General features: G+C 45.7%; 2 long non-coding RNA genes across 2 annotated transcripts in view; one reads left to right on the top strand and one right to left on the bottom strand.

The window, feature by feature from the left end:
- The window catches only part of LOC121133194, a 24,595-nt gene extending 7,199 nt beyond the window's left edge, over positions 1-17,396 (bottom strand). Inside the window, exons 1-2 of the long non-coding RNA XR_005869974.1 lie at positions 17,356-17,396; positions 13,753-13,926 (exon numbers count right to left, since the gene is read on the bottom strand). This is a non-coding gene — a long non-coding RNA (uncharacterized LOC121133194). The remainder of the gene's footprint in view (positions 1-13,752; positions 13,927-17,355) is intronic.
- Positions 17,397-19,080: 1,684 nt separating this feature from the next.
- LOC121133112 lies at positions 19,081-20,363 on the top strand. Its single transcript, XR_005869847.1, has 2 exons — positions 19,081-19,145; positions 20,085-20,363. It is a non-coding gene; the product is annotated as an uncharacterized LOC121133112 (long non-coding RNA).
- The last annotated feature ends 2,346 nt before the right edge of the window (positions 20,364-22,709 follow it).

Genomic DNA, 22,709 nt, shown 5'->3' with positions numbered 1-22,709 from the left:
ATCCAGCACCCTGTCTGCCTGCATGCTGCCAGGCTTCCCTCCATGATGATAATGAACTAAACCTATGAACTGTAAGATAGCCCCAAGTAAATGCTTTTCCTTACTAGAATTGCTGTGCTAGTGGACTGGAGAGATGCCTCAGAGCTTAAGAGCACTGACTGTTTTTCATGAGGACCCAGGTTCAATTCATGGCAGCTCACAACTGTCTGTAACTCTAGCTTCACACCAATGCATGTAAGATAAAGTTAAATAAATAAAGTATTTTAAAAATAGAGTTGCTGTGGTTATGGTGTCTCTTCACAATATAAACCCTAACCAAACAGGGACCATTGTCTTTCCATGATACTAGCACAACCCTTTAGGCTTACTTACAACTATGGTTCCCATTACTGTTCCAGAAGTTTTTGAAGGAATATAGGTTGCTCTAGGAAACCTGTGATTTTTTTTTAGGGGAAAAAATAAGATTTTTTTTCTGAGATAGGGTTTCATGCAGCCCAGACTGACCCCCAACTCCCTAGAATGACCTTAATCCCCCAAACCTTCTGTATTTCCCAAGTGCTGGGATTTCAGGATTGCACCATTCTTTGATGGCTTTGAACTGGAGTAGCCACAAGCAGGGTTTGTCCTCTGATCTCAATACATGCATTATCACACACCAAACACACACACACACACACACCACACATTAATAGTCATAATAATAATAATCTGTATACAAAATTCAGTCAATCTCATGTTGTGTGGATCAAGTAGAGAACCGACATTTACGGTCAGCAGGCATTTGGTACTTTGCCAGAGGCAAAGTATACATAATTGGAAATCTCACATTCAGAAATTTTATGGAAAATTGTTAAGCATAACCGAGTTTGTCAAAAGCAGTAGTATGGAATAAGACTGGAAAGATAGATTGGAGCAGAAAAAAAAAAAAAACGTTGCTCTATTAGAACCAGAGGGAAGTGACTTCCTGTCCTTCAAGGAGGCTCTTTACCCTCAGACATAGCAGAGTTTCCCAGTCTGCCTTTGTCTCTGGCCCCACCCTTTACTCCCATTGTCACTCTCCAGCTCACAGCACGGGATTGGCTGTCTCTTGCTGCACGGACACACCCAGGCCCCTGAGGGCATTCACATCTGCTTTGCACCTTACCCGGGCTCTCGGCCAAGCCCAATCCCCACCGTTTGTCTCAGGAGGTGTAACAACTGTACTCTGCATGCTAACTGAAGGTGTCCGCATTTTCTGGAATATTCTGTGCACAGAAGTGACCCAACAGTTCTCACCGAGAGAGGCGGACAGGGTGGGCAGAGAGAACAGTGCACAGTGCTCTGGGCTTTCAGAACCCAGGTGCTCTCATAGTCGCTGTCTAATGCCTTTTCCACTTTTGACGTTTTGTTTAAGAGTAAGCATGAGGAAGGACCCTGTGATAGAGAATTTGAATTCTCCCTTCACTTGGGAATTGTCTCAGTCAGTGCTCTAATGCTGTGAAGAGACCCTATGATCACAGCATCTCTTACAAAGGAAAGCATTTAATTGGGGCTTGCTGACAGTTTCAGAGGTTCAGTCCGGTATTGTCATAGCATGGAGGCTGCAGTCGATCTGGTGCTGGAGAAGGAGCTCAGAGTTCTACATCCAGATCATCAGGCAGCAGAAAACTGGCTTGAGCTTTTAAAACCCCAAAGCCCACCCTCAGTGACATACTTCCTCCATCAAAGCCACACCTCCTACTCTCTTTCGAGTAGTGCTACTTTCTGATGACTAAGTATTCAAATCAATGAGCATATGGGGGCCATTCTCATTCAGACATCCCAGGAATGCTGTGCCCAACCCATCAGATGCATGCAAGTAAGTGACCTCTATACTATTGGATGCTAAAAATCATCCAAGCTCAATTGTTTGACTTGTTACTCGGGATACTTAGGATATGAAAAGGTTATACTTGATGATGGCTTTTCCAAAGACTGGAGAGAGCATGTGCTGTCCGTCATTTTGCATGCAAAAGATCAGGCTGCGGAAGGTTACCGTCCAACCCCACCTCTTCCTCTGCATCACAGGACCTGTGAGATGTTGTGGACCTTCGCAGTGGTGTTTAAGCCAGTCTTCTTCCAAGAACCACGCCTATGCAGATATACCGGAGGCCCTAATGAGCCCGACATTCCACAGGGACCTGCTTGCTTGCTTCTTTTCTTAATTGAGCAACTTCACTTCAGTAATTTTAGTGTTTCATGCACTGTGTGCTTAATGTACCTTATCCATGGAGTGGATCCCCTAGGAAGTATATACATTGTGTGTTCCTCTTCATTAAGAATTGTGAACCTGAGACAAATTCTTTTGTATGACTGTAAGTCATGTGATTTTTAAAACCATACTTTTCATATCTCTATAAGACACACCCCAGAGAGATGTAATAAACACCCATAGGTATCACAAAAAGGGAGCGTTTTTTAAAAGTAGGCACATTCACTTCAGAAGTGATGTTAGCTACTGGGGAAATAGGGTGTACGCACATTAGGAAGGAGGTGAGAACCATTGCTCGCTGCGCCAGCAATTTAACTGTCTAGCAGATTAAGCCTGCATAATTGCTCAATGGAAGACAGAAGGTTTACTGTAGGAAGGGGCAGGGGGAATCAAGATGTCTCAATGGGCAAAGGTAGTTGCCACATAAGCAAAAGATGCCACTATATGCGGTTGTTTACTTTTTAATTATATTTATTGATATCATGCATGGGTATGATGAGTGGCATGTGGGCACATCTGTAACATGACACACATGTAGAGATTAGAGGACAGTTTGGTGAAGTTGGTTCTCCCCTTGAAGGGTCTGGGGGTCAAACTTAGATTCTCAGGTTTGGGAAACAAGTGCTTTACAAGAAGTCTCATCTGCTGAGCCATGTTGCTGGGCCTCTGTTGTATTTTCTGAGACATGGCCTCTCACTGAACCTGGAGATCAGTGATCGGATTACATGGGTAGGGATGATCCTACCCTTGTCTCCCTAGCACTAGGATTATGGGTGTGTGTGTGTGTGTGTGTGTGTGTGTGTGTGTGTGTGTTTTCTAGGCATCTAGAACTCAGATTCTTTTTGTTTTTTTTTTTTTCAAGTGAGAGTTTCTTTGTGTAGCCCAGGCTGTCCAGGAATTCACTCTGTACACAGGCTGACTTTGAACTCAGAGATCTGCCTGCTTCTGCCTCCAAGTGCTGGGATAAAACCCAAACTCAGATTCTTTTTATTTATCTATTTTTTTCATTTGTTTTTGAGACAGGGATTCTTTGTGTAACCACCCTGGTCTCACAGAGATCCACCTGCTTCTGCCTCCTGAGTGCTGGCATTGTTAACATTAGTTCTCTCCAAAATGATACACAGTTTTGATGTAATTCTACAAAAATCTTGATCAAGTTTTTTTTGAAAGGGTCTACATTTTATTTATTTATTTTTTATATTTTGGTTTTCCAAGACAAGGTTTCTCTGTGTAGCTTTGGAGCCTGTCCTGGAACTTGCTTTGTAGACTAGGCTGGCCTTAAACTCACAGATATCTGCCTGTCTCTGCCTCCCGAGTGCTGAGATTAAAGGCATGAGCCTCCAGCGCCTGGCTATGTATATGTTATTTATATAATAAATAGTGATACGATCTAGAAGAATTGGCTTTAAAACACACTAACTTGCCCGATGTCAAGAATTAATCTACCTGGACACGGTTATGCAAAGCTGTGAAAGCTGTGATGCCAGCACTTGGGCATTTTTTTTTTTTTTTTTTTTTGGTTTTTCGAGACAGGGTTTCTCTGTATTGTTTTGGAGGCTGTCCTGGAACTTGCTCTGTAGACCAGGCTGGCCTCAAACTCAGAGAGATCTGCCTGCCTCTGCTTCCTGAATGCTGGGAATAAAGACGTGCGCTGCCCACGCCCAGCAGCACTTGGGCATTTGAGGGTAGTTCAGGCTACATGGTCACTTCCAGTCTAGCCTATGCTATGTAGTAAGGCCTTGTTAAAAAACCAGAACATGTAAGATTATAAATGGATCAAAATATATTACCATATTCTTATATGTGTTATATTTTTAAGTGTTATTTACTTTCTTTCAATTCTTTTTAATTTTTTATTTTCTTTCTTCCTTTCTTTTTTTCTGAGACAGGGTTTCTCTGAATAGCCCTGGCTGTCCTAGAACTTATTATGTACACCAGGCTGACCTCCAACTCAAGAGATCCACCTGCCTCTGCCTCCCACGTGCTAGGACTATAGGCGTGTGCCATCACCACCCGTTGTTATTCAAGTTTTTAATAAAAAATAAGAGCATATTCATATCCCAGTGTTGGGAGCGATCATTGTTATTTAGAACCTCTTGTAAATACTGTCAGTCTTTTTTAAGAATCATCCATCCCCTCCCCAGCTCCTTAAAGAATAGAACTTGGGCTCACAGGAAATAGCCGATGGCAAGAAGGAAACATTCCACAATTAGATCACTTAACCCCCTCTCTCTCTGTGACCCTTTAACCTTGCCAACACCTGTTACCTGCTCACCTTCAGAGGCCTGGTTACTAGGCAACAACCCCTCCCTCACTGTCCTGCAGTCTCCTGCCCCATCCCCTACCTCATTTCCCCTATTTAAGCCTGTACAGAACTCTCAATAAATGCAGCTTGATCAGCCATGTTGTCTTGCTGCTGCCTTCTCTTGTCTCTTGTTCCGTCATTCCAAGTTCCCGTGGGCTCGACCCCCATTGTGCCTGGCTGGTCAGGGCATCCCAGTCTACAACTTCAAAGAAGACTTCAGCGTTACCAGAGGTCAGGCTGGATCTAGGGACCACAGAAAAGACACTCCATAAAATCTACCCAACAACCCCAGACTGCAACCCCTTCCCCGAGATCCATGTTCTAGCCTACAACTACGGAAGCTTCAGTTTTACTGAAGGTCAGGCCACATCCAGGGCCCCCAGCCCTGGTAGAACACTTCTGCTGCACTGGAGGCCATGCAGTACTAGAAACCCCAGAGGCCACACGGGTACCGAGAACCCCAGAGGCCTAGCAGGTACCCAGAACCCCAGAGACCAAGCAGGTACCCAGAATCCCAGAGATCAAGCAGGTACCCAGAACCCCAGAGGCCACACAGGTACCCAGAACTCCAGAGACCAAGCAGGTACCCAGAACCCCAGAGGCCAAGCAGGTACCCAGAACCCCAGAGGCCAAGCAGGTACCCAGAACCCCAGAGGCCACACAGGTACCCAGAACTCCAGAGACCAAGCAGGTACCCAGAACCCCAGAGGCCACACAGGTACTCAGAATCCCAGAGGCCAAGCAGGTACCCAGAATCCCAGAGGCCACATAGGCACTCAGAATCCCAGAGGCCAAGTAGGTACCCAGAACCCCAGAGGCCAAGCAGGTACCCAGAACCCCAGAGATGACATAGGTACCCAGAACCCCAGATGCCACACAGGTACTCAGAACCCCAGAGATGACATAGGTACCCAGAACCCCAGAGGCCACACAGGTACCCAGAACTCCAGAGACCAAGCAGGTACCCAGAACCCCAGAGGCCAAGCAGGTACCCAGAACCCCAGAGGCCACACGGGTACCCAGAACCCCAGAGGCCAAGTAGGTACCCAGAACCCCAGAGGCCACACGGGTACCCAGAACCACAGAGGCCAAGCAGGTACCCAGAACCCCAGATGTTCTGTAGCCCCCAAACCTCAGTGAAGACTCCCTACTGGACCTGAAGACTCAGTGATCACCAGAACCCTCGACCACTTAGGCCAGAGGACCAGAGGAGAAACCAAGGAACAAAACACTCATCCAAGAAAAACAAACATAGGAACCAACACCAGGATAAGAACACAATCGATAACAGAAAGGGCAATATGGCACCACCAGACCCCTGAACAATCCAACACAGCTGAAGGCAAGAAAACAACCTTAAAAATAACTTTATGAAGATGATACAGGTCCTTAAAGAAGAAACGAAAAAAAAAATGGTCCTTTAAAGGAATTGAGGAAAAGACAAACCAAAAATTGGAGGAAGTCAATAAATCCCTTAAAGAATGCCAAGAAAGACAAGAAAAAGCAAACAAACAGGTGAAGGAAACGTTCAAGACCTGAAAATGGAATTAGAAGAAATAAAGAAAACACGAACTGGGGGAACCCTGGAAATGGACAGTCTGGGTTACTGAGCAGAAACTACAGGGCGAACTTTTCTCAGTAGGCTGCACACTGGACTCTGGGAAAGGCTTAAGGTGAGAGACCAACCCAGTGACCACCAGTTCCAAGAGTATATTCAGTTAAAATCTCCTTTAAAGTTCTACTCCTTTTATTTTTCCTGAGCTCTCCGAATGAGCTATAGAATGAAGTTTCCTAATTATGTTAAGAGTCTTAGAGAGCAACTGAGATAACTTGGCCATGAAGGCCAGGCCATTGCCGGACCCCAGAGATATGGGGAGGCCAAACCTGGGAATAATTTTCATTATTAATTTCTTATCTGCCACATGGACCATTTCCGTTCCCGATAGAAAGGGCTCTACCCAGCCTGTGACGTTATCCACAAAGGCCAGTAGATATCTGTAGCTATACAGACCTGGCTTGACTTCAGTGAAGTCCATTCCCCAAATTCACCAGTACTGTACCTTGCCTCCATTGGCCTGGTGGAAACATGTCCTTCTTTTCATTTATCTGGGCACAGGTTGCTATGGTAAAGCCTGAGGGGGACCGTGGAGGATTCCATGCCAGGTGAGGGTGACTGAGGCGGACTAACATGCCAAGCAGACAGAGCTTAATGAGAAGCTTTATTAGAAAGGAACAGGGGGTGGGGGAAGGAAAGAGAAAAGAGCTAAAGAGACACAGAGAGAGGACAGAGAGAAGAGGGAGACAGGAAAAGTCCTGTTTGCCCCAGGGGAACAGCGGGAAAGAGGAGAGAGAAAGAGAGGAATGTAAGAAGGCAGGGGTCTTTCTTTTAAAGGGGTCCTTTGCACCTGCGTGCAGACTAGCAGTCACGGAACCCTGAATGACCAGGGTACTGCCTGAATGCAATCTGCCAGGTGATAGGGGCAGGCCAGCATAATGTCTGAGTCCTTACACAGGTCAGGAGGTGGTCTGAAAAGATCTGAAGCTTTCCTCCATGTCCAGGTATCCAGACATGAGTTCTTCTTAGGTGACAAGAGCATGGTGCAATGCACTTGTCACATCATGCTTCTTAGTTATCTGTCGATATTCAGATATGGCATGGGCATATGAACTGATGAGGTTACATAAACATATATAGAAATAATTTCTATTTTACATCTTGTATAGCATATATGGATGTTTTAGCATTTAGTGTATGCATGCATATCTTGAAAAGGCATACATTTTCCCTTGTCATTTGGCATGATGGTTTGAAAGAAGCAGCATGTATATCTCGGCATTAGCATTCAGACACTTACACTGACCCCGTTCTCAAGGACCTAGCAAGACACGTCATCAATGGCAGCCAGTTGTGACACAACGACCACAGCCGCCACCCTTCCTATGCACATGAGCCATGTTCCCAGACAAAAGCAAGTCCTTCTGTCCCCTCTTTCTCTTCCTGATGCTCTCACGTGGAGGATGCCTCTCAGATTAACTCTGTTGCATGGTGTGACTTTGTGGCGCCCCTTGGCTCCAATCTGCCAAGGTACCTTATGCTGTTAAATCATTACATTGGTGTCTCGTGACTCTGGCTGGCTCTTCTTCTGTCCCCTGGCAGTCTGAGGCACTACGGGACCTGCAGCAACAGGCTCACTTTCCAACTAACCAATTGCTGGGCACTTCACCCAATACTGGCAATGGTTGGTAAGTTCCCCATGTCCCGGTCTCGTAAATGCTTCTCTGGGTTCCTGGAGTGACCCTTGTGTGTCCGGCATCCCTCTGGTGTTCTTGGAGGCAGAGGGATACTCAGTCACAGTCTTTAAGGCTATGGCTGACCCGCTTCGCCAACGCCCACCTCTGGCCACTTTTCATGAGACATATCCTTTTGAGCAATGTCTTTGTCCTCTTGCTTTGTTCGCAAGCTCTGGACCAGGTGACAGAGTCTTGCTTGGGCTTTTAGCCCTTGAGGGACAGGCTATTGTAACCATTCCATCCTGGCTCCCATATTCACTCCAGTAGCCTTCAGCCCCTATGCTACTCACTCCTCTTTTGTGAGACACCCTCTACGCCTCCCCCCCCACGTCCCCGCATCTCTCGCCTATCCAGCTTAACCCAGCCACGGTTCTCCCTTTGCCAAAGGTTGCCGGGGATGGGCCCCCTGGTTAAGGTACATGTCGTCTTTTCATTAAGTGAACTCTCTCTAATAGAAAACAGACAAACTGGGGTCTTATATGTCTAATTACACTTATTTCATTAAAGAATTCCAATATATCATCCAGTCCTGTTGTCTTATCTTCCATGACATTTTAACAACCTACTTCCCGAAGAACACAGGCAAATTTGGGAACAGACTAGAGCACATGTCAAGGAACCCAGCATGCCCAGTCAGGGCTGAGGCATCTCCAAGCGGCATCCCCAATGTGACTACAACACCTCACGTGGCATTCTAGCTAGAGATCAGTTTACAACTTGCCTCCTCATTGGTCTCTGTAAGGTTGTCCATAAACTAGTAAACTATGAGAAACTCCAAGAGGTCATCTAGGACAAACATTAAGCCTTATTCCTGGAACTCCTCACAAAGGCCCTCTTAAAGTATACCAATCTAGTCCAAACCCTGTCCATGATCAAAGTGTGCCATCAAGAGCTGTTGACTGACCCCATCTCCCTCACAACATGGGGACATCAGACTCAGACTGCCCTCCAGCCAACCTTTGGTCATGGATGACTGAGGGGCCTGTGTTCCCTTGGTCTGACCACTGTCATATCTGACAGGGAAGAGCCCTGGGGAGTCGCTATTCTTCTGTATTCTTCCTCCTGGACACCGGGACCACTTACTTGGTTCCGATGGGATTTTGGGGACCCATCTCTCCTCGTTTCCCTATTGTGGGGGTAGGAGGACAGCGTTTCCAACCTCACCAGACCCTATCACTCAACTGTATTTTCAGGGATATTTCACTCATTCCCCATGGTAGTGCCAACCTGTCTTGTCCCATTACTAGCCAGTGGGAGCCTCTGTTCCCCTTACTCCCCCAATTTCTCTGACCCCAAACTCACCAGAAACCCCCTTCCTCCTCCTAGACACCCAACCTACAAGTTGTAACATGTCATTTCCTTTGCCAGCCTCCCAGGTAGATTCCCAAGTCTGGGATACCCCAAATCCCTCTGTTGTTAAATAACACTGGCCCATCGTCATTCAATTATAGGATCCTGCTGGGTACCTCACCCAAACCCAGAGTCCGGCTTATCAGTTCTGCAATGATCCCACTTCAGTCTTGGACCTCAAGGTCGCCTTCTCTATCCCCCCCACAACCGAGCCACAAAACATTTTGGATTTCATCTGGACTGTCCTACTCCAGGGGTTCTGGGACAGTTCACACCTATTTGGCCAGGTCCTGGCCTCTCTCTCAGAGGGTTCTCTGCATCCTCCCCCAGCCAATAAACCTCCCAAAGGAGCTCTGTTGCATGGTGTGACTTTGTGGCGCCCCTTGGCTCCAACCTGCCAAGATGCCTTATGCCTTTAGATAATTATGCCTGGTATTGTAGGACGTGGAATTCTGCGTTTCATAATTACTCTTTAAGTATATTGCCCAATAAGTTAGATTTATTTTACTTATATTTTGAGACAGCCCAGGGTGGCCTAGAACTCACTAAGTTCTGGCTACTCTTAAGTTTACAGCAATCCTTTTCCAAGCTCCTGAGTGTTGAGATGACATGCTCACAAGTTTTGACCGAGTTACTTTAAACTCATGGAAAATGGAGGGAGGAGGATGGAGCTTGAGAGGTTGCTCAGCAGCTAAGAGCATTGACGCTCTGGCAGAGAATGCCTGACTTGGGTTCTCAGGACCCAGATGCTTGTAGCTTGAGCTCTAGAAGAGCCCATGCCCTCTGGCCTCTTTGGGCACCTGCACACACACATACACAAATCAAAATAAAAGTAATCTTTTGAAAAACTGTGAAAAATGCAGAAGTAACTGTAGTGCAGTTGTAATATATATAATATGTTCTATAATGAACATAAATATATAATATATAGTTAAACATGATAATTACATATAATAAATATATAATATAGCAAAGATAATTATATAAATATAATAAATACATAATATATGATAAATAGTACATGTGATATATAATATGTATACATATATAAATATATATATGATAAATATACCTAAATATAATTAATACAATATAATATATAAATATAAGTATATGATTTATAATAAATATATGCATAAATATATTATACAAGTATATAATTACATAAATATATAAAGTATATTAAATATATGTTTATCTTTTGAGACAGGGTGTCTGTGTAGCTGGGGTTATGTACTGCCATGCCCAGCTTACTCCTAGAAAAAATTTATCTAGAAGACAGGTAGTTCTATCTGTATAGAAGTAAATGTACAGTGTAGAAGGACAATGAATGGTTAGGCAGTAGTGGTGCGCATCTTTAATCCCAGCACTAGGAAGCAGAGGCAGGCACATCTCTGTGAGTTCGAGACAGCCTGGTCTACAGAGTTCCAGGATAGCCAGAGCAACACAGAGAAACCCTGCCTTGGGACAGACAACAAATGAAGTTAATGTATAGTTTCCATCACAAAATGTATATAGTGCAGTTTTTTGTTTAGGATAGGGTCTCATGTAACCCAGGCTGACCTTGTTTAGACCCTCCATCCTTCTGCTTTCACCCCAAGCATGCTGGGGTCCTAAGCAAGCACCACCAGGTCCAGCAGCAGAAAGAATCTATTTATTTATTTTGAGACAGGGTCTCACTGTGTAGCTATGGCTGTCCTGGGATCTACTATGTAAACCAGCCTGTCCTTGAACTCAAAGAAATCCACCTGCCTCTGCCTCTAGAGTGCTAGGATCAAAGGCGTGCGCCACCACTGTCAGCTGCAGACAGAATTTTAAAAAGAAATGCAAGAATTGGAATTACAGAGGGCACAGTCCTCAGTAGCATCAAGCTTCAAGCCTTTATACTTTAAGCCTTGTACATGCCTGGATACAGCATGGGCCCAGGCTTCGGTGCAAGACCCTTTCCTAGACATCCCCCAGAACAGCACAGCCCAGGCTGCTTGTGTTTCTACTGTTTGCTCAGATTGTAAGGTGTTAGATCCAAGTTATGATGCTCCCCTACAGACAGCAATGACTTGTGCCTAGCAGACTGCTGTGGTGTTCTGGGACTATCAGGTTCTCTAAGAGAGTTTGCAGTCTTTCAGGAGATGGAGTAGCAGACAAATTTGAGTATCAGGGGGAGACCAATACGTAGTCTTTTGTAAGCCCTACTTGTCATGTAACGGATGCCTGGAGCTTGAGGGAAGGAGGGCAGGAAGTACCTGGAACTCTGCTGGCGATGATTCCACAATGCTTGCTGCTGCCCACCAGATTTCCGTGTGTTTTTGTCCAAGACTCATTTGGTCCTTAAGGTAAGCAAGGCACCAAGGCGCGTTACTATTGTCTCTATTCTACAGAGACTGAGGTGAAACCGAGCATCCCGGCAGACTGGTTTCAGGAGTTACCCTCTCTCCTGCCCCGCTGTGGTCACACCACCCCAGCCGGTTCAGGTCCTCTGCACAACTGCTCCTATTTCCCACAAATTCTACTCATCCTGCCTGCCCTGGATTTGTGTTAACAGGTCTGTCCCTGTACTTAAGAGCCTTAGCTTCTAGTACACAAGGACAGAGGAGACACTCTGGCCACCAGGATGGGAAGGATCCCAGTGAAGAGCTGGGAAGAGAAAAGTAAGCAGGATGCCTTATGGGCCATGTTTTGTGAAGGTATTCGAACTTTACCCCCAAGGACACCTGGGTGGATGGGTGCTGTTCACAAGGGCAAAGGGGCCCCTGGGGACGGGCAGGAGGAATGACTATGGGATTGGCATTTAGAAGCCATCCCCTGCCTTTACAAGGAGCCAGATAGAAGGCAGAGGGGTGGAGGCAATCTTCTGGGTGAGAGGTGATGACAGCCCGTGCTAGGGAGGCTAGCACAGAGATATGGAGGTGTAGACAAGCTGGAGTGAGAAGATTCCAAAAGCTGTGTGTGACGTGTTATATGGGAGGGCCCAGGGGGAAGGAAAGAATGGTAACCAGTGAGCCTGGCTCCGTGCCCTTCTGAATTCTGAGCCAAGACAAGACTGGAGCAATTACATTGCAAGACCTGGCTTTCCGGGCTTTTGATCTGCACCTGCAGGACCCAGGCCTGGCTGCCTTGGGATTCTTAATACACTGAAGCGAGGAACACCATAAAACATACAAATCAGGTGGTCCGCCCTGTAACCCAGATCCGGACATTCAGGAGTGAAGAGAAATAGAGGAAGTGTCCTTTCAAGGTGGAATTTGTGTATCTAGGAGGAAGTAGGGGCCATAAAATGGGGTTTGGGGGTCACATGAAGGAGTAGTTAACAGGTAAAACAAGCAAATCATTTAAAAAAAGACAACACAAAATAGCTCAGAAAATTAGCATGATAATGAGCTGGAGAATTTAGAGGATAATAAGGAATATTATTTGGATTTTGGTTTCCAATTCTGCCCTGTATTTCAAAAGCCTTTGGAGTTTCCTGAGTGGTAGGAAGGGACTGTCTTAGTTGTGTTAATGAAGTGACCTCTGCCTTTGGGGAGGAACACAATGATTCAGGCCGGTTAGGAGAAAGAACAGACACTGTTATGATAAAGCTTGAGTGGGACCTTGGAGGATTCCAAGGCAGGAAAGGCAAGTGGGGTGGGGGTGGGGGAGAAAGAGATAAAGAAACAAAGAGACAGAGATAGGACAGAAGATCAGAGGGAGACAGGAAAAGTCCTGTCTGCCCCAGGGGAACAGCAGGAAAGATAGGGAAAGAAAGTGGAAAGAGAAAGCAGAAAGAGCTGGGAAGAGAGGAGCCGGAAAGAGAGCTCAATGCCCAGCGGTGGTGGCGCACGCCTTTAATCCCAGCACTCAAGAGGCAGCGGCAGGCGGATCTCTGTGAGTTCGAGACCAGCCTAGTCTACAGAGCGAGTTCCAGGACAGCCTCCAAAATACAGAGAAGCCCTGTCTCAAAAACCTTTAAAAAAAGAAAGAAAGAGCTCAAGTCTTTTTTTTTTTTTTTTTTTTTGGTTTTTACGAGACAGGGTTTCTCTGTATTGTTTTGGAGGCTGTCGGTCCAGCCCAGCCTCGAACTCACAGAGATCCGCCTGCCTCTGCCTCCCAAGTGCTGGGATGAAAGGCGTGCGCCACCAACGCCCAGCTCAAGTCTTTCTTTTAAAGGGTTCCTTTGCACCTGGTCTGGCCAGGTGCCTGCCTGAATGTATTCTGACAGGTGTCAGGGGCAGGCCAGGCACGGTTAGAAAACTGGACATTTCAGTCATCCAATCTCTGGGGAAGGAATGGGGCTAGGTTACAGCTCTTAAGCCTTGGGTCACAACCCTGTATAACAGCAGAAAAAGGTTTCTAAGTTTCTAAATGTACAAAACCAAAATTAATTCAGATTAAACCATGGCGAACCCAAAGTGTTTCTCACTAGTGCTCTTCTGTACAAGCCCGCGCCCCTCCCTCCATCCCGCCCCAGCGGGTTATTCACTCTCCCAGTTGAAGGATGGACATAATTGCTTGATGACAATTCATTAAAACTCTATCCATTTCTGAGAGCTGTCCTGGCAGAATGAAGCATTACTGCCCATGCTTCTGCCTCTCATACCTGGCACAGCCTGTGTCGCGACAGAAATAGGATCCCTCTTGGCTCAGTGCAGGGCAACTCTGAAAGGCTCCGGAGCCTTTTGTGGGGTCAGCTGGAGTCTCCTTGGCAAGCGTATTGACCTCGTGGCTCTCCTGCCCAGGAGCACTCCGGGGTTTGAAGCACACAGTGCTTGTCCTGCAAACACGCACAGTAGGTGTTTCAAAGGGCACGCTGCCTAGCACCCCACCTGTGCAAAGGCATCTATTTATCCCAGTCTTTCTCAGGAAACCAGACCTGAGACAGAGGCACAGGGAACCTCCAAGAAGGAGATAACATAGCAACAATTTCCCGAATTTTTTGACAAGGGAATCTGTTCTCTACAACCTCATATAGAGTGAGTGTTTCCCCAGTGGCTGGCTTTAAGAAGAGCTGTCCCTTACTGACCGGCAGAAGTGTGTTCTTTAAGGCAAGCTGTCCTTGGTGGATTCAATGAGTTAAAATATGATAATGGCGACTACTTCCTTCTGTGACTTCAGACCAATACATTTCTCTCTACCATGTGAGAACATATTCTTTTTATAACTTCAACGATGTATTTTTATATCATTATTGAACAGAATAAGACAACTGAAATCGAGGAAATTAAGTATGCCTAAAATTAAAAGTGGCAGATATACAGCTTGGATGTGGTAATACATCCTATGGGAGCCAGAGTCAAGAGGATCATGAGTTGAAAGTCAGCCAGTGCTACATAGCAACACCAGGTCTTAGAATAATGCAAACAGACACAGGCTTGAAATTTATAGATATTAAAACTCACAATAATGCTATAAGTAACCAGGACATAACGGGGCTAGCTCAATGACTGACATCTAGATAAATGGAACAAAATGACTACAATTCTAAAAAACATGTTAAACTTATGGCCAACTGATTTTCAAAAGATGCTAAGGAATGTTAAATGTAAAAGAAAAATTTAAGTCAGACAGTGACGCAACCTTATAACTATTTTTTTAAATAAAGTTGCTTTTGCACTATTCATAAAATTTATTCACAATGGATCATAGAACTAAATGTAATAGCTAAAGCTCTAAACTCATGCAATGGATTAGAGAGAGGGTTTAGTGGTTGATAGCACTGGCTGCTCTTCAGAGGACCCCAGTTTAGTTCGCAACACCCATAGAGCAGCTCACAACCATCTATGACTACACTTCCAGGGGATCTACTGCCTCTTCTGGCCTCTGTAGGCACAGCGTGCACACAGTACACAGACACACATACAGGCAAAACACCCATAATCATAAAATGAAAATAATGATGAAAATGAGCTTATGAGGAACACAGAAATGATTCTTTCTGTTTGGTTGGTTTTGGTTTTTTGAGACAGTGTTTCTCTGTGTAGCTTTGTAGACCAGGCTGGCCTCAAACTCACAGAGCTCCCTTTGCCTCCAAAGTGCTGGGATTAAAGGCATGCTCCACCACCACTTGGCTCAGAAATGATCTTTTTTTAAAAAAAGATTTATTTACTTACTATGTGTATACAGTGTTCTGCTGGCGTGTATGTCTGCACACCAGAAGAGGGCACCAGATCTCATCATAGATGGATGTGAGCCACCATGTGGTTGCTGGGAATCAAACTCAGAACCTCTGGAAGTGCAGCCAGTGTTCTTAACCTCTGAGCCATCTCTCCAGGCCCAGAAATTACTCTTTAAGGCATTGAATTTGGCAACATCTTCCTAGATGTGATACAAAGACCATACGCAGCAAGAGGCGGGGGAAAAGGCTTCATTGCCTCTCTTTGGATTTCATCCAAATAAGAAACCTATGTCACCAAAAAAGTGCAAAGAGTATGCTACAGATGGCATTAGAAATTATATGTGTGATAAGGAATATATGAAGAAATTTTAAAAAATTTATTTTTATTTTATATGCATTGGTCTTTTGCCAGTGTGTATGTCTGTATGATAGTGTCAGATACCCTGGAACTGGAGTTATAGTTTTGAGCTGTCATGTGGTACTGGGTATTGAACCCAGGTACCTTGAATAAACAGTTGCTGCTCTTAATTGCTGAGCTATCTTTCCAGTCCCTATGAAGAATTCTTAAAGTTACAGCTCACTTAAAAATGGGCTGAGTGGGTCTAGAGAGAAGGCTCAGCTGTTATTACTCTTGCAGAGGACCTGGGTTCAATTCCCAGCCCCCACGTGGTGGCTCACAACTGCATTTCCAAGGGATCTGATGCTCTCTTCTGACCTCTGAGTCTGATAATCCAGTTTCAATCCCTGGGCCCTACAGAAAGGTGGAAGAAGAGAGCCAAGTCCACAAAGGTGCCTTCTAAACACTACACTCACACTGTGGCACACCCACACCCACAAACAAAAATTTTAAACACATGAAAAATCTAAAAAAACAATAAAAGTAAGCTGCTTTTCATTAGGCAAAATTGTGAATAAAACTAGGTAGTTTTTTGTTTGTTTTTGTTTTTTGGGGGGGGGGGTTGTTACAAGGGTTTCTCTGTGTAGCTTTTGAGCCTATCCTGCCACTCGCTCTGTAGACCAGGCTGGCCTCAAACTCACAGAGATCTGCCTGCCTCTGCCTCTGCCTCTGCCTCTGCCTCTGCCTCTGCCTCTGCCTCTGCCTCTGCCTCTGCCTCTGCCTCTGCCTCTGCCTCTGCCTCTGCCTCTGCCTCTGCCTCTGCCCCTCTGCCTCTGCCTCTGCCTCTGCCTCCTCTGCCTCTGCCTCCTCTGCCTCTGCCTCCTCTGCCTCTGCCTCTGCCTCTGCCTCTGCCTCTGCCTCTGCCTCTGCCTCTGCCTCTGCCTCTGCCTCTGCCTCTGCCTCTGCCTCTGCCTCTGCCTCCTGGTTGCTGGGATTAAAGGTGTGCACCACCAGTGCCCGGCAGCAGGTAGATTTTTAAATACATTTTACGTGTATGAGATGTTCGGTTACGTGCATCATTTGGAAAGGTATCACTACCTGGTGACTTTGTCTGCAGGTGGCTGTGATGGCATTTGCAGATGCAGTTACTATGGACACCAGGCTGTCTTTAAAGTCCATCTCCTTGGTAACGTGATAATGTGAATGAGAGCAAAGTCTGAGGTCTCCCAGGCAAGGAAAGAAGTGCCCCTGAAATGCCCACTTGTGCAGTTTCTTGTCCCTGTCTCTGTGGAAACCATGATGCAGTCCTTCAGTTCTCCCTTTCTTCCCCACCCTCCCAGGCCCTCTTGTATCCCAAGGCTGGCCTCGAACTCACTATGCAGCTAATGGTCTTGGTAAGCATGTGCCACTATGCTTAGTTCAACATATTTAAAAAGTGTTTTATTCTTTATGAAATAATCTAAAGTTATTTATCAAGACTTAAAACATAATTTGTCTTGGTGCTGCAGGGAGAGGTAGAGGACCGTCCTAACTCCATGTCATCCTCAACATATGGAGTTCTAGGCTGTAAAGAGAAGCCTTTTCTTTGAGAAGAAGCCTTCCCGCCAGCCTGGTTCTAGAGCCACATCAGTCCCAAATAAACACACAGGAGGCTATATTAATTATGAAGCTGTTGGCCTTGCTTGTTTCTTACTGGCTTGCTCTAACTTAAGTAATTACCCCATAATTGTTAACCTAAGTATTTCTCTTACCGGAGAATAGTTCCGGGCTTCCTACCCCATGGCGGTTACATCTCGAACTCTCTTGTGTTTCTCCTTCCCAGAGTCCTCCTGGACTCTTAGTCCCACCTATCTAGATTCCTATTGGCTCAACAGTGCTTTATTGACATAAGACTTCCCCAACACTAGGCCAGAGTGATCCTGTCCTCTCTGAAAAAAACACTCCCTCCCCCAGCCCAACAAAACAAAACAAAAAGCCAGGGCAGTAGTATCACATGCCTTTAATCCCTACGCTCTGAAGGCAGAATCAGGAGGATCTCTGAGTTCCAGGCCAGCCTGATCTACCGAGTGAGTCCTAGGACAGCTATACCCTGTCTTGAGAATAACAAAACAGAAAAACCAAACAAAGAAACCAAGGGAGCCCAATGCAAATCATAGCTCATTAGTATAGAGGATGAAGACCCAAAGTATTGAAATAAAATTGTAATGAACTTTTATCAAGTAAAAACAAATCCAGTCCCAACTCCGCCACCCACTGACACCTCCTTCCACGGGAAAGAATTATCATACTTGTGAGCTACTTTGTGTCAGTCCCTCTGCTGGGAAACAAACCAGGCCACTCTTCCATGGCTTTAGTGACTAGGACTCAGGTTCTCTGGCTTGCACAGCAAGTACCTCCTGTCCCGTTCCTCCATCTCACTGGCCACCTCAGTTATTTTCAACAGTAAATAAAACTTTTAGGAATCCACTAAACATGTAAGAACCAAAAGTCAAAAAAGGGACTGACTGAGGTTACTTGAAGATTTCCATGGCTGCTGCTTGGCTTACCCTGCCACGTGACTACGGCAGGTACCACGTGACCACTCAGGGTAGCAAAAGCTGAGAGTGTGAACACACTGGACTGTGGTGATTCATGCCCTCCAGCACAACGCATGACAGACTGAGATCTCTTAACAACACTCAGAATGCAGCACCATTAAAAACGGAAGAATTGTTTATTTCTGGAATTTTCCATTTAATACTGCTTGACCTTGGTTGATTAAACCATACACACACACACACACACACACACACACACACACACACACACACCACCACCACCACCACCACCACCACCACCACTAACTCACCTGGAAAAGTAGGATGGGAAATATCCCCGGAAAAGACCAGGGTGGGGCGGGGGGAGCTGCTGTGTTTACAGGAGTTACCATGCTTAATCTGGCAAGGTGCCTGGAAGGAGAGTTGTTTGTCATTGTTGACACTCAAGGTGATGTCACGATGCTCTGGGAACACTACACAGAAGTGAGACTCTGGGTAACACCAGAGCACTTGGCAAACAAGTGAAATAAATCCCCCGCATACCTTGATCTACATGCCTCTCTCTAGAGTCCCCTATTGGGAGAAAGTGAAATATATAGACAGCAATTTAGAGTGAAGTGAAATGCCTTGCTTGAATAGTCCTTTGCTTCTGTTTGTCATTGTTGTAGGTGCAACATTAATTAGTTCTTCGAGATCCATGAACTGCATCTCCTTTGCCCCTCAACACACACACACACACACACACACACACACACACACACACACACACAGATACTTGACTAGGAAATAGTTCCTTAAGAAAGAATACGAGTTTACAAATGTGTCTACTTTTTGTTTACCTTGGTGCTTCTACTGCTCAAATCTGCCTAGAACTCCAAAAAGATCATGACTTTCAATGGGAGAGGAATAATCCATGCATACTCTCTGCTTTTATGCAGTTGTTTGGAGGTTGGAGGCCAAGCATGTGGGAAGCATTCCTCTGGGTTTGACCCAAGGAGCAGATGGTAAGGTTAGAGGCTGTATTGTGAGCATGTTGGTGGTGTGGTGTGATCCAAAGTGACAGATGTGTGTGTGTGTGTGTGTGTGTGTGTGTGTGAGAGAGAGAGAGAGAGAGAGAGAGAGAGAGAGAGAGAGAGAGAGAGAGAGAGAGGGAGAGAGAGAGGAGGGGGGAGGGAGTTGTGACATATAGGACATGTCTAAAAACATGTCTCCAAGGACAGAGCCTCTCCCCTGTTTTCTTTTTTCTGATTGCTTTGGGAAATCTGGTCAGGAGCCTTGAATGAGTCTGGGGTGATGTCCCTTATTGTAGGAATGTCCCTACAGCCTTCATGATGTTATTTGATTGGCCTGTATTGTCTGTCTGTTCTCCAGAGTCCAGTTAAGATATGCTTGTCTTTGGTGTTCTGCCTTTCCTGCCAGGTTCGGGGAGGGCCCATGAGTCAGAGCTACAGTAAATGGCCAGTGCACACGCACCACTCCAAGGTCCTGTTCAGGTGGACTTTAATCCGATACCTGCCGGAGTCTGCTGGAATCTTCTACGCCTATTTGCTTCTCTATCCTACTCTCCCACAAATGTAGTTCATGAGAAATTACAGTCCCCAGCATGTACTTGTCAAGCCCCTCCAGGACCCTACTTAAGGGATAGCTGCATCGCGACATAGCTGAGTGCTTTGTTGAGAGGCATTTTACAGGATAGTCTTGTTAATCAGACAACTCAACAAGACCATTACTATATTATGCCTGAATTAATGAAATATGAAAATGATGTAGTTTTGTCCTCCTGTGGAAGGGCCTTTCGTTCAAGTGCTCACTGGGATTTGGTGTCTCCTTTGTGTTCACTCTGTGGTGTCTTTCAGTGTTGAAGAACTCAGCCAGAGTTATCTGCAGCCCTCCAAACAGCCTCCCTGACAAGAGCTAAACATTCTTGTCCCTAAACTTCACAGGAAACAGGGACAAGGCACAAGGTGACTCTCCTGGCCAGTCAGTGGAGACCTGTCAGCTCCCTGCTTTCAGGCTCATGCTTCATCTTTCTCCCCGGTGACCCTGCCTCCAGTCTGCCTGTCTTCTGAGGAGAGTTGGGCTCTAACCGAAGACTTGGATGAATCACGCAAACCCCACAATGGCCTGCCACTGGTTAGGGAGTGCCCTTAACTTGGCATGCTTGCTGAGTGTTTGAGGTGTGGTGCTGAATAAAATCTTGTGCCACACACCCTGCCCTAAAAGCCCTGTGTCCTGTGTTTACTGTTCACACTCATAGTATTAATCCACTTCACCCTCAAACCCAGCTGAGTCAGCGTCAGCATGAAGTGCTTCTAACAGCAGCAGCAGCAGCAGATGGGCACGGCACCTGCTATCCTGCAGGTGCCTTAGGGACATATGTTGCTGGGTCCTTCTGGCCGTGTATTTTGTCGCATGTCTGGAACCAGACACTCCCAGGGAGGAAGATGGAAATGTCTTGCTATCAGGAACTCATGGAGCCATGCCAGAGGCATTTTTTAGACAGTATAAGTAGGTCCAGCTGTTTATAGGAGACATACAAGTTTACATCTTTAGGAGAATGGAAGCCAGCATTTACTAAGTACGGCTCAAGAGTCTGGGCTGTGGAACTATGATGGTACATCAGGTGTGGAGGAGGACCAGCTGTGGACCGGATAGTAGGTCAGGGAGCTTCAGGACTAGCATTAAGAACACAAAGCATGGGTATTTGTTGCACTTACAGAAATGAAAGAAGGAGAAAGTGAGAGTATTGTTCCTAGTTAGGTGGTGAGGGACTGACATTACTGATTGGTGATGTCATGAGGTCAAGGCTGGGTTGCTGGCAGGTTGCTTGTGGGTGAACGGTATAAAGGGACAGAAATTCACCTACAGATGGAAGCAAGACTATACTACCAATCAGCTCCAGGAGAATTGTGAGGTCCAAGAAGCCCTGCCTTATTTTGCAGGAGAGTGTGATTCCTGCCCCCTTTCAAATGTGACAGGCAGAGCTAAGACTAATGCAGACAGGAGAAGAAACCTGGAAGCCAATGATAGGGAGGGAGAAAAAGGAATTTGAGACCAGCCTGTTACTTCAAACTCTTGAAATGAAAACATTATAGCTTAGATAAGAGATCCAAACCGGTAGAATACATCGACACCCGTGACTGCTCCAGGAGAGAACCCTGGTTCTCCAGCACCATTCCATGGCTGAATCCACCTTGCCATTTACTTTGATAAGTACGACTTCACCCTGGAACCAAGTCTCTTTAGCAACCATCTCCTGCCTTTTCCACATGATGCTCCTGCGGACTCCGAGGAAGGTGCTCTCTCTGTTTTGATCCGCACTGACAATGCAGTTCCCACTTACCCATAGAAAGAGGAAGAGTCCACAGCCACAGGCTGAGAGGCAGGAAGCTATTGCTGATTGTTAGGATACAGTCGCACCTTAAGGGGATATCCGGGCAGGTGCAGGTTTCAGTTCCTTCTTCACCATGATTTTTTGAGGAGTGCTGTACTGAGCAGTTAAAAACAGGAATCACATGTTAAACCATGTTCTCAGATTTGGATGTGTTTTCAGGAGTTTCGGGGGTGACTGGAAATATTCCTCTATGCACTTTTAATGTCTAAAGCCTTTGTTCCCCTCCCCCTCCAGAGTTTCATTGTTTAGCCCTAGCTGGCCTGGAACATGTCATGTAGATCAGGATAGCCTTGAACTCACACATATCTACCTGCCTTTGCTTCCCCAGTGTTGGGATTAAAGGTATGGATCGTTAAACTCAGCTTCCTTTCCATTAAAAAACAATTATACTTCCTGCCTTCACTTCTCAAGTGCTGGATAACAAACATGGCCAGCGTGCCCATTTCTCCCCATTTCCCTTTTCAATCATGGGGATCAACCCCAGGTCTCACACGCTAGGCAAGCATCCTATTCATCCTCAGCCATCTCTCCAATAGTTACAAACATTTCCAAACATGCAAAAAAGTTGAAGCATGGTCCAATGAGCACCCACAGAACGTCTTAGTATGAGCAATGATAAAGATTTTGTCTGTGCTTTCCTTCTCCCCTGAAATGATCTTATTGAAACTAAGTTGTAAGTATCGACTGTATACTTTATCCAGCTTGACAGTCATGGTATGGGGAGAATTCAGTAAAGTGAAGTCTTAGAGACACGGTGGGCTGGATGTCCTGTCAACATGGCTCCTGAGAATGCAAGTTTCCAGCACTTAGCTGATTCTCACACTGGTTCTCAAGTAAATGGCGCCATTCTCCAACAGATGTACATGACATCCCATTTTAGTAACTCTTCCTTTAATTGTTTCCACCTTAATTCTGCAGACTTTTGCGTGTGTGCCCATTTTGTTCAGTGAATTTCAAGAACACATCTTTACTACGGTGTCCTGTGGCAAATGCATACTTGAAGACAGAGCTGACGTTTTGCCTCCCAGCATTTTAAGTACTGCCATTAATTATTTTGTAATTTGTATTTGGGAATGATAAGGAAGGACTTAAGGAATTTCAGTATTTTGCTTGTAGCTTGAAGCATAATGAGATGCTCACTTTCCAAGGTGAAAGATGTTAACTGTCACAGAAA

The sequence above is a fragment of the Mesocricetus auratus genome, unplaced genomic scaffold (assembly GCF_017639785.1).
Source record: "Mesocricetus auratus isolate SY011 unplaced genomic scaffold, BCM_Maur_2.0 Super-Scaffold_100020, whole genome shotgun sequence".
Taxonomy (NCBI): domain Eukaryota; kingdom Metazoa; phylum Chordata; class Mammalia; order Rodentia; family Cricetidae; genus Mesocricetus; species Mesocricetus auratus.
Note: the sequence above shows the minus strand (reverse complement) of the source record. Positions and strands in the feature narration are given on the sequence as shown.